The 17,748-nt window shown below is 45.1% G+C and overlaps 1 protein-coding gene across 5 annotated transcripts in view; it reads left to right on the top strand.

Moving 5' to 3' along the window:
- LOC138946898 (carbohydrate sulfotransferase 11-like) overlaps positions 1–17,748 on the top strand; it is a 105,338-nt gene that overhangs the window by 62,298 nt on the left and 25,292 nt on the right. Inside the window, exon 1 of one of the 5 annotated variants that reach the window (XM_070318294.1) lies at positions 12,018–13,032. The exons of the other annotated variants lie outside the window; for them this stretch is intronic. The gene's annotated coding sequence lies outside the window, so the exon portion shown is untranslated. Of the gene's footprint in view, positions 1–12,017; positions 13,033–17,748 lie in introns of those variants that run through there. 5 annotated transcript variants of the gene reach the window in all.

Raw genomic sequence — 17,748 nt, 5'->3', positions numbered from 1 at the left:
CCGCGAAACGTCTTGAAATGTGGATTTTGCAGGAAAAAAACACACACCTAGTGACGAAAACCGCGGTACGAATTGAAACCTTGTATGATGATGTTTTGACATAAAACGTGCTTCTTGTTATGTGGTTATGGATCATTTTGCACAGCATTTCTGAGTTAAACGGTTATGTAGTTAACATTCTTCTTCGCCATTTGAGATATTCAGGCTAAGTCGTGCGAATGTTTGCTTTTTATTATGAGGATTTGTTTTGTTTTGGGTTATGTTCTGGTCGGTGTGAGTGTGCGTTGTTGTTGTGTGTGTGTGTGTGTGTGTGTGTGTGTGTTTGTGTGTGTGTGTGTGCGAGCGTGTGTGCGTGCGTGCGTGTGTGTGTGTGTGTGCGCGTGCGTGCGTGCGTGCGTGCGTGCGTGCGAGCGAGCGTGCGTGCGAGCGAGCGTGCGTGCGTGTGTGTGTGTGTGTGTGTGTGTGTATGTGTGTGTGTGTGTGCACGCCTAGGTTCTCGGCGGTGGAATGTTGTTTTCACCAGACGGCGCGACATTCTACAAGGATCAATTTTCCAAACATGTTGATTTGTACATTCCACAAACTTGCTCCCATCACCTTACCCCTCTCCTCCCGAACACACTCCTCTTCTTTATGCTACTCTTACACTGTGCCCACGCGAATAGAATTTTCCAATAATTCACAATGACCGGGACATGGTCGCAATTAGACATTCGTAAATGTTCTTAACCATTCGCCACCATTAATTCGTCTCTTGTTTTGAACATAGCAACATGTTCCTAATATTCGCAAAGAAGTCATATTCTTAACTTTTTTGCAACGTTCTTGTAAGATTTCGCAAGACATTCGTAATCATCGCAATGTATTCGTCAGGCTCGCAAGGCATTCGCAAACATTCGTCATACCTGTCTTACACTGTGCCGATTATCCTTGCGATTATAGATTCGTATTCATTCGCAATGATCAGTAGACATTCGCAAGCACTCGCAACCATTCGTAAGACATTTGCAAGGACTGATTCGTAAGGCTTCGAATGGTCAATATTTTTCCTGTCCATTAGTCTCTTTTTTTTGCCAAATACAACATGTTCATATACACATTTCTTGCGAATGTCTTACGAATAGTGGCGAGTGCTTGCGAATGCGTACCGATCATTGCGAATGCCTTGCGAGCGCTACGAATACCTTTACGATGATTACGAATGGCTTGCGAATACTGAAGAATATATATATGCATTCCTTGCGAATATTAGGAGCATGTTGCTAATATTCGCAACAAGAGACGAATGGTGGCGAATGGTTAAGAACATTTACGAATGTCTTGCGACCATGTCCCGATCATTACGAATTATTGGTGAATTCTGTTCGCAAGGGAAATTCGGCACAGTGTAAGAGCAGTATTACGAACAATGCGAATTGCATAATCGTTTTATTCGTATAATGTTTGCAAGCACTCGCAACACTCGCAAGGCCACTCGCAACGTTCGTAATACATCCGCAAGACATTCGTACATGGATTTGTATGCATTCGCAATGATCGGTAAGGCTTCGAATTTTGAATATTTTTTCCTGTCCATTCGCCTCTTTTTTGCCGAATACAACATGTTCATATTCGCAAGGATATTCGGGACAGTGTAAGACAGGCCTAAAGCACGCGGAACATCTGGTCTTAGACATAACTTCTAAAATCCCTGCAAAACATCGTTTTAGACAGCCAGACCGACACACAGACAGACACAGACACACCAAAAACTTTAAAAAAAGAAAAAGAAAAAAAAAGAGATAACAAATCTGATTTTGTGGCAAATTCTTAGCTCAGATGGCACCAGATACCAACATTTTGCTTCTTCGGACAACTTTTTTCGGGGGTGCATGCCCCCGGACCGCCCTAGCACGCTCGGGCACCAGAAAGTTAGTGAGGAGGCGAAGATCCATAAGAATACTATTGTTATAAACACAACCTTTGCGGAGACCACGCGATCATCCCAATGTATGAGATCGAAGTTGTGACCACCCACCCAGCCATTGTTCAACTTCCAGACAATACTGGCCCTCCCGGCCTCAGAATAGGTAATACCTACCACGGAATCCTAGGCGGCCATGGTGCACAAAAAAGTTACCAACCGGGTGGGAGTCAGTACAATACAATACAATACAATAACTTTATTAATCTCTAAAAGAGAAATTGCATTGCTGAGCTTTTGTGTCCGTAATAAAACATACATAAAACATTCAAAAATAAACATTTGTTCTTTGTCATTCATACATTCTTGTGTTCTTATACATCATTCTTCAATTCATACATCATTATTCTATCATAATTATGTACATACATTTATTCTCTTTTAACAGTCTGTCTTCAAACGCATCTCAGAGAGGGAGGCTAGAGATTTGTGTTGTGCCATAGGTAAAATCAGCCGCGGCGTTGCCGGGATTGGTTGAAACTGAGATTTAGTGTGATTTCAACGAATCAGTCAGGCAGGTGTGTTCTAACCCCGGCCGTTTGTGTTTCACCCACTTTCGCTCCGTACCCCTCAGTCTGTCACTGCATTACTGGAGGTGACAACACCATGACCTGAGTTTAAATCCTTCGTACACGAACACCGAAACAGTGGGACAAATGCAAATGCGCGATTTCCCAAGTTGTATTGTGCGGTGGGTATTTTCACTGTTACAGGATATTGTCAGTGTGCACTCACGACTGAGGTTGCACTAAAATGGGACAATGTGTAACGGGGTGGGGGGATAGATCGAGACTGCAGAACAAAAAGTGTGTCAAGGCCTTCTTCGCGCTCTTTATCTATGTCTGTCTCTGTATCTGACCTTTTGTCTGTCTGTCTGTCTGTCTGTCTGTCTGTCTGTCTCTGAATCTGACCTTTTGTCTATCTGTCTGTCTGTCTGTCTCTGTATCTGACCTTTTGTCTGTCTGTCTGTCTGTCTCTGTATCTGACCTTTTGTCTGTCTGTCTGTCTGTCTGTGTATCTGACCTTTTGTCTGTCTGTCTGTCTGTCTGTCTGTATCTGACCTTTTGTCTATCTGTCTGTCTGTCTCTGTATCTGACCTTTTGTCTATCTGTCTGTCTGTCTGTCTGTCTGTCTGTCTGTCTGTCTGTCTCTCTCTGTTTCTCCCTCTCTCTCCCTTTCCCAGCCCCTTCACATTTAAGGATATGATGGCTGTGGAAACGTAGGCCTATATATTTTTAAATCCAAAATCAAAGAGACTGCCAACGTTTCAAAATTCAGAATACAAAAACAAGAAAGGTGAGTTGTTGGAACGTTTGTTATTAGACACAAATACGTTACAATCACAAACATATCGACCCAACGGTCTTTTAAGTGCACAGACAAACAATTAGTTACGAAAACTTATCTTGATGGAATTTTCTTCCGCCTGCCACGAAGCCGCAAGCGAACGAATCAATGAATTCATTCGCATGCGTCTTCGTGGCAGGCAGACTCTCTTTGCACACACACACACACGCATACAACACACACACACACACAACCCACACACACACACACACAACCCATACACACACACACATACAACCCACACACACACACACACACACACACACACACACACACACGCACACACACACAACCCCCACACACACACCCCCCCCACACACACACACCCACACACACACCCCCCACACACACACACAACCCCCACACACACACACAACCCACACACACACATATACACACACACACATACAACCCACACACACACACACACACAACCCACACACACACACACACACACACAACCCACACACACACACACACTCACACAACCCCCCCCACACACACACACACACAACCCCCACACACACACACACAACCCCCCCACACACAACCCACACACACACACACACACAACCCCCCACACACACACAACCCACACACCCACACACACCCACACACACAATCCCCCCCCCCCACACACACACAACCCACACACACACAAACACACACAACCCACACACACACACAACCCACCCACACACACACACACACACATACAACCCACACACACACACACAACCCCCCCCCCACACACACACAACCCACACACACACACACACATACAACCCACACACACACACACACACAACCCACACACACACACACACACCCCACACACACACACAACCCACACACACACACAACCCCCCCACACACACACACACAACCCACACACACACACACACACACACACACACCCTCCAACCCCCATCCACCCCACCCCTTCATATCGTGAAATATCCACACCCAACATGAAGAAAACATAAAAACCAAGATCCTCACGCAGTCGGACACTCCCATCCAAACTGGAGATGCGCGAGGCGCTGTCTCGAATCCTGGTTTGTTTTGCGGATGGGCCGTCATATTTTTCAACATGGTCTTTTCACAATCATGGGTGCGTTACAGGTTTTCCCCTTTTGAGTTTTGTTATGCGTGTTTTTGTCATTGCGACTTGTTCCTTTGACTTTAACGTTTCCGCCATGTCATCTGGCTTTGGTGAATTCTCACGTGTGCGTGTCATGAGTGTGTGTGTGTGTGTGGTAGATGAGCTTTCTTGATTTTTTGTGCGTGCGTGCTTGTGTGCAAGCAGGAGTGTGTGTGTGGCGTCCGTCTGTCCGTCTGTCTGTCTGTCTCTCTCTCTCTCTCTCTCTCTCTCTCTCTCTTTCACACACACACACACACACACACACACACACACACACACACACACACACACACACACACATCAACCCATCCTGAACTCAGAATGACATCAACCGTGAGACTGACAGAGACAGACACAGGCAGACATAAGAGGTACTCCCTACTATGACGGCTAAAGGGATTAAGACCTTCCAACCGCAGCTGACACGCTTCTCCGTATCAAATTCAAAGGAATTCACACCCTCTTAACGAGACTTTGATCTGGGCGCATCAAACATTACCCCACGCACATGTTATCGGCGGCTGGGTCGGTCATAACAGTTACACATCTGACCCCCCTGCCAGCTGAGCTGGTATTTGGTCCACCCGATCCGACAAAGGAATTAACACCTACTTGAAAACCACTGCTACATGCAGCTAGCCGAGGACTACAGAGACAGGCAGGCCGCCATATGACGTAACAACACCTGGGTCCGTATGCTTATGGGGGAAGTTCGCGAAAACTCCCGAAGTTTTGAGTGACATCGGAAGAACTTGCCTCACTTTCGTATGCATGGGCCGGAAGAAGGGCTTACTTCGAAGCAAAGCGAGGAAGTAATTGATGGTAGTTTGCGACAACTTCCTACGTTTTGAGCGACATCGGAAGTACATCCTCGATTTCGCATGCATGGGACGGAAAAAGTGCTTACTTTTGAAGCAAGCGAGGAAGTAAGTGAGGGTAATTGTACTACAGCGAAACCCAGGAGTAAACACGCTGCTTCCAAAGTTTCTCAGTGCAAAATAGCAGGGCTTTTCTTCGGTTTTTCATATAAAACCGATCTAACGCAAATGAAAGTTCCAAAGAGAGAAAATAGAAAGAAAAGTCGTATCCCGTGCGTGCATTTCGTGTAAAAAAGGATAAACAAATCCAATCTTGACTTTCAACTTTACATAAACATACATCCTGTTCACAATTAACGAGGACAAACATAATTTACTAACACCTAAGTACAACAATTTATCTTTTGTAAAAATTTGGACACACATTTTCCCAATTAATATGAAAGTTACTGAACTTATCTTCTTTTCACTACACCTTATATCTTGATTCCCCCAAAAACTTGAGTTCTGCCTTTTTAAATTGACCAGTAGCCCAAAACTTTCGCTCTAACCAAACAGTTTTACCGATACACAATCATTAACAAAAAAAGAGGTTTAACATAACCGACTTCGCTACCACAGAAAAAAAAAAGTTTTATTCTCCCCAACATTCTGGTCAACAAAATCATTATTACAGACAGTCATTCAATTTCAAGACAATCATCACAGCTTTGAACAGACCATTTCGTTCAACCAGTCAAAAACAACAACTATAGTAAAAGCTACAGCGCGATCAACGTTCGCCCATTTACGAACTCGCGATGAGATTTGTTTCTTCTGGTCGCCAAGCCTACCGTTTACAAACGCATGCGCACTAATTGGGATTCCCCCAATTTCCTCGACCTTGACCTCAGGACTCTCGAAGCCACTACTTCGGCGTTCAAGTTAGCTCGTGCATACCGAGTAGCTGGCAACTTTGCTTCCGAAGTTCTCACTTTCAAAGTTAATTTCATCATTTATACGACGATATCGCATCTTAAAAGTCTTTACCCATCTAAAAAAACAACTCCAAAGCATGCTACAATTGCCTGACATTCCGGTTTTAAAGGCAGCTAATTGGGAAATGAGCTTAGACACAATATTGAAGACGTGAAATGCGTCAATCGAGCAACTGTCGGCTACCTTGCACCATAGACACGAACTGTGACATTCTTGTTTAATTTAGGTGAAAAGCTTGAAACAGCGGGGCTCAAAACCGACAGTACGATCATTTACTGACCGAAAAAAACGTGCTCGAGTCATTCGGCAAAGATGGTGAGCTTTCAAACTACCACGACTGAATAACTGATAACACATCTTTGCATGTAGTGCTTTTTCTAGACGAGTAGCATAGTGCAGGGGTTACGGATTCGGAATTTCAATCCGACGCTCTGGGTTCAAGTGCCGCTGGGAGCTACAAAACATTTTTTTTGTTTTTTGTAATTAACCTTTTTCTTAATAGACCTCAATTGCATTCAGACTGCAACAACCGGTTTTTGCCTCTGTGTTATTTTTTTTTAAACGAGTAAAGAAACTGTCCTATGCTTTCAAAAAATTTCCCCAATAAATAAGGAACAAGTCACTAAACTTAGTCATTTACGGTCTACTGCATAATGTTCTTCCTTTTAAACTTTACCAGTAACCCAAAGTTTTCCTATGACCAATCTATGTTTGTCCAACAAAGAGTTTTACCGATATAAAATTATTAAACACAAGTTCAACATACAGTAATTGTTGTGCTTATTGTGAGAACGAAATTGATTATACTGATTTTTTTTGTGTGTGCCCCAAAATTATGTTCACTTGGAAATGCATTGAGGATAAAATTATTTGTAAATATAATATGATTATTAAAAATTACAGTAAAGGAAGTTTTTTGGGCGTGTTTAAAATACATTTAGAAATATTATTGTTAACGATATAGGTACATTTAAAGTAGAAAAATTAATATATGTAGTCAAGTGGCGTATCCAGTCTTTTTGTGTAATTATCTCCTGCCCGACCCAGTTGCCTCCCCTGTCTATTATCTTCCCCTGACCCAAGTTGTGTCTCCCGCTAAGATTATTGTGTGTTTACTATCGTAGGGAAGACTCTTGACCGGATTCCTTTCTAACCTCTTATCCCAGATTTAGGTGGTCGTTATGTAATGTGCCGCCAGACTGTCTGGGTATCGTTGGACGGCGTTTTGTCAAGTGGGTGTCATTTCTTTTGACAGGGTACAATCATTGAAGATGCCAGGTAGCTTGGAGGTTTTAGTCTCTTACCCCCCCCCCCCCCCTTCTGTGTATCAGCTTTGACACTGCTTGTAATATTTCCGGTGTGTGACACCCCTGTAACGATTTCATGCCTCGGTACCGATCCCTTCCATTGGGCAGGCATCTTAAGACGACGCCCCCCGTTGTCTGACACCGGGTATCTTTCCTATTGGCTATTGGGAATCGGAAGTGGCCAGCTTTTAAAAGGGAAAGCATTAGACTAGAGGAGAGAACGCGATTTGTGATATACTGAGCTGTGTGCTGCTCGATTGTGTCGGTCGACTTGTGGTGTTAGATTCCGATACCTGTGCTCTTGTGTTTACGTTTCACTGCGTGTGCTCACTGAGGAGAATCTACACTGCTTTCTGGTGTTAACTTTCTGGTGTTAACTTTCTGGTGTTAACTTTCTGGTGTTAACTTTCTGGTGTTAACTTTCTGGTGTTAACTTTCTGGTGTTTGCTTTCTGGTGTCTACTTTCTGGTGTACGTTAATTAAAAGTCACGTTATCGCAACCTCTGTCTTGGCGTCTCATTTATGCTTCCTGGCCTATTTCCCCCCCTTCCACTCCACCCCATCACATCTGGCGCTTGCGGAGCAGGATTCAGGAAGTAGAGACGCCGTAGTTTAACACCAGAAAGCAGGGGTAGCAGTGTAGGAGGTACTCGGCGTATCCAAGATGGCGGTCGACGGGGTTCCTAGACCCCAGTGGCAGATGTTCCCCCCTCCCAGGCTTCCTGTCTTCACTGGTGGGGACGATGGCTGTCAGCTCGACGATTTCAGCACTGAGGCAGTGCGCATCATTTCCCATTTCAACATGGCGGCACTTGGAGGGGAGGGAGCAGAGTGGCTGATCCAGTCACTCGCTGGGGCTGCCAGGAAGGAGGTTAACCTGCACCCCCCTCAGGCGACTGCCACGGCTGACCTTGTCTTGACCATCCTGCAGGACACGTTTGGAGACCACGCCAGCATTTCTTCACAGCTTTCATCGTTCTACAACATCTGCCAGAGTCAAGAGGAGGGCATTCTCTCATATGCCCACAGGTTGCAGGCTCTGCGGGACAAGATGAATGGAGGTGTTGCCGGTACAGTTACCGATGCTGCACTTCGTGATCGATTCATGCACGGACTGTTCTTGCCTGCAATGAGACGGGACCTCATGCGCTTTGCGAGAGGGCGTGAGGCTGTCACTTTTGCGGCAGTCCGTGCAGAAGCTCTCAGGTGGATGAGGGAAGATTTCGAGGTGGTGACGAAGCAACAACAACAAGCAACAGAGAGCAGCACTGAGGTACGCAGCCTGCAATTACAAGTCAGCGAACTCGCCATCAAGTCAGCAGAGCTTCGAGCTGCCTTGCACCAACGCCCGCCGGCTGCCCCTCGTCAACAGCAACCGTCCGCGAAGCCACGTTGTTGGCTTTGCAACCGCCACGGGCATCTACAGAGCAGGTGCCCTACCAAGCGTCATGGGAGTCAACAACCGCTGTCATGGAGACAGCCCAGTGAGCTACGTGTGGACCAGCAGTCAACATCCATCAAGCAACCGCCCCGCGAGCAGAGCAGTCAGACAGAGGAGGTTGTGACTGCTCAGGAACAGCTGACGTCGAAGCACGAGGCCTCCATTGACAGATTAGAGACCCGACTGAAGAAGGAACTGGAGGCCAAGCAACAGTTACAGGATGAACGCTTCCAGAAGGATTTAGAAATACGCCAACTTAGAGAGCGGTTAGTCTTCAAGTGTGAAGAGGTGTCAATTGAGCGGAAAGCAGCAGGACACATTCGCAAAGACCTAGAAGCGTTGTTGCAACAGCAGCTCACAGAGAAAGAGCATCGGCTTGCGACAGCCCCAGCCCCCGTAGAGCCTCACGACGCTGACCCGATAACATTGTGGGATTCTGTGCTCAATTTGTCCTGCCCCTTTACTCTAAGTCCCAGCTAAACCACCCCCCTCGTAAAATCATGAAAACTCTTCAGTTACACATGTGGGCAATGTGTCATTTGTGAGACTGTTTGTGCTCAGCTAAGAGACTGTGTACACTATGAGTATTGATTGCCTGTTGTATTGTGTCTTGTATGAATGGGTTGGGTGACTGTGAGTGTCATCCGTTACCGTTTCTGATTTTATTTGTTGTTTCACTTGGGTGAACTTGTGTTTGATTTATAGATGTCATTTTCAGCTATTCCCGAGGCGCTGTACCTGCGAGGACGCAGTTGGTATAGAGCTGGGGGGGATGTAGTCAAGTGGCGTATCCAGTCTTTTTGTGTAATTATCTCCTGCCCGACTCAGTTGCCTCCCCTGTCTATTATCTTCCCCTGACCCAAGTTGTGTCTCCCGCTAGGATTATTGTGTGTTTACTATCGTAGGGTAGACTCTTGACCGGATTCCTTTCTAACCTCTTATCTCAGATTTAGGTGGTCGTTATGTAATGTGCCGCCAGACTGTCTGGGTATCGTTGGACGGCGTTTTGTCAAGTGGGTGTCATTTCTTTTGACAGGGTACAATCATTGAAGATGCCAGGTAGCTTGGAGGTTTTTAGTCTCTTACCCCCCCCCCCCCTTCTGTGTATCAGCTTTGACACTGCTCGTAATATTTCCGGTGTGTGACACCCCTGTAACGATTTCATGCCTCGGTAACGATCCCTTTCATTGGGCAGGCAATTTTAAGACGACGCTCCCCGTTGTCTGACACCTAGGTATTCTTTCTATTGGGAATCGGAGTTGACCAGCCTTTAAAAGGGAAAGCATTAGACTAGAGGAGAGAACGCGATTTGTAATACTGAGCTGTGTGCTGCTCATATGTGTCAGTCGACTTGTGGTGTTAGATTCCGATACCTGTGCTCTTGTGTTTACGTTTCACTGAGTGTGCTCACTGAGGAGAATCTACACTGCTTTCTGGTGTTAACTTTCTGGTGTTAACTTTCTGGTGTTAACTTTCTGGTGTTAACTTTCTGGTGTTAACTTTCTGGTGTTAACTTTCTGGTGTTTGCTTTCTGGTGTCTACTTTCTGGTGTACGTTAATTAAAAGTCACGTTATCGCAACCTCTGTCTTGGCGTCTCATTTATGCTTCCTGGCCTATTCACCCCCTTCCACTCCACCCTATCACAATAAAAAGCAGAAAAAAAGAAAAGAAAAAAAGATTAATGAAGAGGGATACTCCCCGCAAAAAAAAAACAAAAAAAAAGAGAGAAAAAAAGGTTGAAGCAAGCAGCTGAGATAAAAAAAAAAACCAACAAAAGTTCAACATAATCATTTACTCTTCTCCTAACATTCAAGCCAACAAAGTCATTTGTCATAGACAGTCATTCGATTCCAAGACAATCATCAAAGGTTTGAATTGACCCTTTCGTTTAACCATTCAAAAAAACAACAGCAATAACGCTGTTGGTACTACAGCGCGCTCAACGTTCGCCTTTCTGAACTCGCAATGAGATTTGTTTCTTCTGGTGGCAAGCTTACCGTTAACAAACGCATGCGTACTAGTAAGGATTCCCCCAATTTTCGCGACCTTGACCGAATACTCTCGAAGTCACCACTACGGCGTAAATGCATAGTTAAACTTCGGGAGTTCCCACTTCCGAAAGAGGCCTCTACTTCCAGTGTTGCTGACTTCCTCCTCATGCACACGGGCCCTGCAGGCTCCCCGGCTCCCGTCTCTTTCTAGGAGAGCGGCTAAAGTTCAAAGGATCAAAGACTAGTCAGCACATGGACACTGACGGCTAAGCGCGCTTGGGGTCTACCGGTGACTGGACATGTAGGCCCTACATCTCAACATTTAACTTAGAACAGAATAATGGATAATGGCATTACACAAAACATAAAGCGATCGGCAACATGAACTACTGGACAATGACAAAACTTTACTCTATAATTGGTGACTGGTCACCCTGTCACATATGTATGTGAGCGTGTGTGTGTGTGCGTGCGTGTGTGTGTATACGTGCGTGTGTGTGTGTGTACGTGCGTGTGTGTGTGTGTGTACAACCGGCACGGTTGGCCTAGTGGTAAGGCGTCCGCCCCGTGATCGGGAGGTCGTGGGTTCGAACCCCGGCCGGGTCATACCTAAGACTTTAAAATTGGCAATCTAGTGGCTGCTCCGCCCGTGGCGTCTGGCATTATGGGGTTTAGTGGACTGGTTGGTCCGGTGTCAGAATAATGTGACTGGGTGAGACATGAAGCCTGTGCTGCGACTTCTGTCTTGTGTGTGGCGCACGTTATATATATGTCAAAGCAGCACCGCCCTGATATGGCCCTTCGTGGTCGGCTGGGCGTTAAGCAAACCAAAAAAAACCAAAAAAACAAAAGTGTGTGTGTACGCGGGTGTGTGTGTGTGTGTGTGTGTGTGTGTGTGTGTGTGTGTGTGTGTGTACGCGTGTGTGTGCACGCGTGTGTGTGCACGCGTGTGTGTGTGTGTGTACGCGTGTGTGTACGCGTGTGTGTGTGTGTGTGTGTGTGTGTTTCAGTTTTGATTCAGCACAATTAAAGCGTGTCTCTATATCTCATAGCCGTGACAACACTTTCTCATCGTAGCTTTTTTCACCCGGTATCACATCGCAAACCAAGCACCGGGTACTGGACTTCCAGCGCGGCAGACGACAATTATCAGGTCTGTCCGTCCAGTCGTTCCAGTTGAGCGGGTATTACGCGGCGCATTGACCCTTCAAGCGTAGCCAGGTAGCAAATGTGGGTTATAGAGGTGGTACAAAACTGCCCCCTTTTCTCACCCTCGCCAAGCCTTCAACAACTGAACATCTCTCTGTCTCTGTTTTCCTAGTGAATGAAGGCTTTGAACAGACTGCAGACGACGCGTTTTTGTTGGAGTGTGAATGTTGAACCGAGACCACCACGCTAGCCGAGACTCTTGCGTGGCAGAGTTTCCTCGTGTTTGAAGTGCGCGTGTGTAGGTGTGTCAGTAGTACACAGGTCTTGTGAATGATCCCTCCAGACGTGACTGTTCTTCGCCGGTGTGACTGTGAATTACAGGTGTGAAACTTTGTTCTTTTTTTTTTTACCTGCGACTGTTGGATCTACTGGTACGGCGCCTGTGTGTTCAACACGTGTGTGAGTGGTAGAGAACGGTCGTCTGCGAACTAGACGTTTTTGCCGGTATGATTGTACGGCTGGACATACACAAACAGTCTTATACGAGTAGTAGAGTTCCTGGGAAGTAACAGAAGTGATACTGTTTTTCAAGTTTGACCGTTCTGGACAATCAATCATAAGGAGATTTGTTACGTGTGTCAGAAGTGTAGACGCCCTGTGAGCGAACTTGAGTCTTATAGTTATACTGATTTTGTCGCTGAGCCGGAAGTTCTTGAAATTCACAACAAAGCCGCTAATCACACATACACACACCTCGGAATACCTTTCTATGTCTGCGGAAGCCACTGTGTCGACGTGAAAGTCTGGATAATGGGGTAATTCAGTGGTGGTTTTGTAAGGCGATTACATTCTGACCACCTAGACTTACTGTGAATTCTTTGGATATGACGAAGGTGAGTTGATTTCGTTTTTGAGTGACACGTGAATTTGTAGCGGTTTGGTTGATAAGGTTGTGTGTGTGTGTGTGTGTGTGTGTGTGTGTGTGTGTGTGTATGTGTGTGCGCTTGTGTGGGTCAGTTTGTGTGCGTCAGTGTATGCTTGTGTGTATGTGTGTGTGTCTGCTTGTGTTTGTGTCATTGTTTGTATGCCTGTGTGTGTGTGTGTGTGCTGTGTGTGTGTGTGTGTGTGTGTGTGTGTGTGTGTGTGTGTGTGTGCATCAGAGAGAGCGAGGAGAGAGAGAGAGAGAGAGAGAGAGAGAGAGAGAGAGAGAGAGAACGAACGAACGAACTTTATTACTCAAGGAGAGAGAGGGAGACTAGAGAGAGAGAGAGAGAGAGAGAGAGAGAGAGAGAGAGAGAGAGAGAGAGAGAGAGAGAGAGAGAGAGAGAACGAACGAACGAACGAACGAACTTTATTACTCAAGGAGAGAGAGAGAGACTAGAGAGAGAGAGAAAGAGAGAGAGAGAGATAGAGAGAGAGAGAGAGAGAGAGAGCGAACGAACGAACGAACGAACTTTATTACTCAGGGAGAGAGAGAGAGAGAGAGAGAGAGAGAGAGAGAGAGAGAGAGAGACACACACAGGCAGACAGACAAACAGACAGACAGCGACAGAAAGAGAGAACGACAGATACAGAGACAGAGAACGAGATGTCTTCAGTCTGTACGCGGTTGGCCTAGTGGTAAGGCGTCCGCCCCGTGATCGGGAGGTCGTGGGTTCGAACCCCGGCCGGGTCGTACCTAAGACTTTAAAATTGGCAATCTAGTGGCTGCTCCGCCCGGCGTCTGGCATTATGGGGTTAGTGACTGGTTGGTCCGGTGTCAGAATAATGTGACTGGGTGAGACATGAAGCCTGTGCTGCGACTTCTGTCTTGTGTGTGGCGCACGTTATATGTCAAAGCAGCACCGCCCTGATATGGCCCTTCGTGGTCGGCTGGGCGTTAAGCAAAAAAAAAAAGAAAAAAAAAAAGAAAAGAAGTCTGTACTAAGTGGTGTGTCAACCAAAACCCTTTCTGTGACAAATGTACACAGCGGAATACTTGTAGCTCGCAAAACAATGCAGTTTTGTTTGGTGGTGGGGGCTACGGAACAAGGGACAAATGAAGGAAGAGACACGGACATTTAAAGGTACATGTAGGTAGCACGCAAGAATGTCAATCATGTATCGACGGTAAAACTTACCGATACGGGAGGCCGAGAGTTCGAAAACCCAGGGGAGCTGTTTCTATACAGTATACTTATACTTATACAGTACTAGTATACTAAAACTTCTTATAGTCAAAGAATTCCAGCGGGTAGCCGCCCAATGACACACCCGATCAACTGACCCACATAGGTAAAGCCTAGGTAATCACACGCCTGATCCCAACGCTTGTCAGCCCAATAGGGTGTGCTAGCCAGCCATGCGTGGTGTCTCTGGAACAGACGCGGCATTTGGCGTGCGTCTTTGAAGAAAATCCTGCTTGCCGCGTGGAATAAAAGACGGGTGAAACGTGATGCGTGTTGCCTGTAGACTGTCGGTAATATTTATCATTGGAAAATCCCTGGTACCCTGCCTTGCTTTGAATACAAGACAGACAGAACGTCATTCTTGATGTATGTAAACTAGAAGAGGCATTTGGCATGTGAGGAAATCCCCACTTGAGTGGTAAAGCCAAAGACAATCAAAACAACAACAGGTAAGACGTTATGCATGATGTCTCAAGATTATAGACAGAATTTCGCGCCCGACTTGGCAGAAATCCCCTTGGAATTTAAAGACGGATCAAGCGCATAGTAGTACTATCGGTGGCATTCTGTATGCGTCTTGTATGAAAATCCCTCAGTGTGTAATAAAAATGGTGTAATTTGTAAACCTTGGCCGCAGTTTGCAGAATAAAAAGTCTTGAGAAATCCGGTGTGAATAAGACCCTCTGGAACTTCAGTGAAACGGAACGTATTTGTTGTGCCATTTGAATAAGACCCATGTCCTGTGTACTACTATTTCCCCACTGACTTGAATAAAGTGTGTACAAATAAATCTATTGAGGTATAACAGTCTCTCGCCTATAAACGCCTCTGGAACATCAGTGAAACGGAACATATGTTTCGTGCCACCTGACCCGTGTTATTCAAATATTTTTGTATCCCAAATCGTCTCGATAACCAAAGGTATAACCCTTGGCGCACTTTGTATGCTAAACAGTCTTGAGACTCCCAGATCCTCTGGAATTGCAATGCAACGGATCGTATGTTTTGTGCTATTCAAGAAATGTGTTGAATGTATTGCATGGTTCGCTATTGATTTGATCTGTAAGTGTATGTTAAAAACGCTATAGGTGCACATTGTATGCTAAAAAGTCTTGAGACTCCTTGCCCTAAATCTTGGCGTAATTTTTCTTGAACTGCGATGAAACGGAACGCATGTTTTGTGGATTGGGAGACCCTTTGCTTGGTGTACATCTTGGTTTGCTATTGACGGGGGTTTGACTTGGTTTGCTATTGACGGGGGGGTTTGACTTTAAGAGCTTGGTTATGATGTGAGTATGACTTTATGAAGTTCGAATTCGAGCTTCAAAATTCGCGAGTTATAAAGGACTAGCTTGTAGCCTCTACTTGCAGTACTGAATGTGGTTTATGAGAGCGTACACAAAAGTGGAAACGATTGTTTTGAGAATATGTTTGTGTTTGCGTACCTGGGCTTGTGCCCCGGTATTTTCCATTACACACCGGGGTTTTTCACACAGAGATACCATTACACACCGGGGTTTTTCACACAGAGATACCATTACACACCGGGCTTTTTCACACAGAGATACCATTACACACCGGGCTTTTTCAAACAGAGATACCATTACACACCGGGGTTTTTCACAAACAGGTTCACACTTTGACCGCACTAATGTAATATAAATTGTAATGTCTCATTCAGTCTTGCAACCTGTCTCTCTCTCTCCCTCTCTCTCTCTCTCTCTCTCTCTCTCTCTCTCGCTCTCCCTCTCTCTCTCTCTCTCTCTCTCTCTCTCTCTCTCTATCTCTCTCTCTCTCTCTCTCTCTCTCTCTCTCTCGCTCAGTGATGGAAGACTTCGTTCTGTTTATTTTCATATTGATCATATCTGTCCATATAGCATCAGTTTTTCATTAAACATGTTCTGGTAATTCCCATTTTTGATCATAACTTAAGAATTTGTGGATAGCCTGCAACGTGTATATAGTCATGTGAATAGTTTTTCTGCCTTATATTTTTTATTTTTTACTTTTATGTTTCTCTTATGTAAATGTTTTACGTTTTTATACATCTGTATATAAGATTAGAGTAGTCCTTCTCTGGGCGAGGGCTGGTTGAAAAGAAGCTCGTTTATATTGCTTATGCCACAACCCTCGTAAAATAAAATTTGATTTGATTTGATTTGATTTGATTTGATCTCTCTCTCTCTCTCTCTCTCTCTCTCTCTCTCTCTCTCTCTCTCTCTCTCTCTCTCTGTGTCTCTCTCTGTTTTTATTTCTGTCTGTCTGTCTGTCTGTCTGTCTGTCTGTCTGTCTGTCTGTGTTTCCTTGAATTTTCAGTTGACTCAAACATCGAACATTACCCATACAAAATTTTATGACTCTTCGTACTGTCAGAAAACCATACATGTCAACTCAGCTGAAAGCAAGTTTAAGGTATCGTTTTTTTGTCTGTCACGGTTTTTCCCAATCTGTACGTGCAAAGGTTATCGCCACCCTTCTGTCCCAATCCCATCCTTCTGTCCCAATCCCACCCTTCTGTCCCAATCCCACCCTTCTGTCCCAATCCCACCCTTCTGTCCCAATCCCATCCTTCACCACACACTTTTTTCTTTGGGAGTATTCCTCAATTTAAAGTAAGGCCCCCCCAAAAAAATAGTCTGTTTACGGTAACCCGACCGACCCTATTTTTTTCGCGCGACCCTAAACTTTTTTTTGGCATTTGGGGGAAAAAAAACAAAAAACTAACGTAAACATATGGTTTTTTGGAAAAAAGAAAAAAAAAAATCCCGACCTACCGACCCTATTTTTTGGGCCTATGTTACCGTAAACAGACCTATTTTTTTGGGGGGGGCCTAAAACGCTACCTTTATTATCCGCTGTCTCTCTGAGTGTTGTTAGTGAATACAGGTCATGCGTTTACAAGACGGCAGGCGAAAGAAGAACGCTTCATACGCAACACTTCCTGCGAGAAACACAGACGATTGAAACGCACCTGTTTTATCTAGTTGGGTTTTACAACAATTTACACTGCGCGAGATGGCACATACAAGGGGAATAACTCGCGTAAACAGTTGTGTCTGAGAGTGGCAGGAAGCAGACGACTTCCGGTTTATGCGCTTGTTGTAATACGCCGTCAGAATGTTCACAGTTTTTGTCTTGGCTTGATGACGTGAGCAATCAACAAGCTTTCAAGAACGAGTGGGGAAAGCGGGTGAAAGTTTGTGATGATTTCTTTTTTGATTTTTTTTAAACGACAGCAACACTGTTTTCCCGCTTGACCTGCCAGTGGTTCCAGAGCTGACACTGATTCGCGGGCTTGTTAAGTTCTGTTGCTTTTAGCGCATTGATGCAAACATAAGAAAAGTTAATTTGGCACTTTTTCTCTGGACCCAGTAACCAAAGCACTTCTATGAAAAACACGCCAAATCAGTTATCACTAAGTTTATCTCAAGACCATGAAAA

This window comes from Littorina saxatilis, linkage group LG14 (genome assembly GCF_037325665.1).
Source record: "Littorina saxatilis isolate snail1 linkage group LG14, US_GU_Lsax_2.0, whole genome shotgun sequence".
Classification (NCBI taxonomy): Eukaryota; Metazoa; Mollusca; class Gastropoda; order Littorinimorpha; family Littorinidae; genus Littorina; species Littorina saxatilis.
The sequence above is the reverse complement of the archived record's forward strand: the minus strand, read 5'-3'. Positions and strand labels throughout refer to the sequence as shown.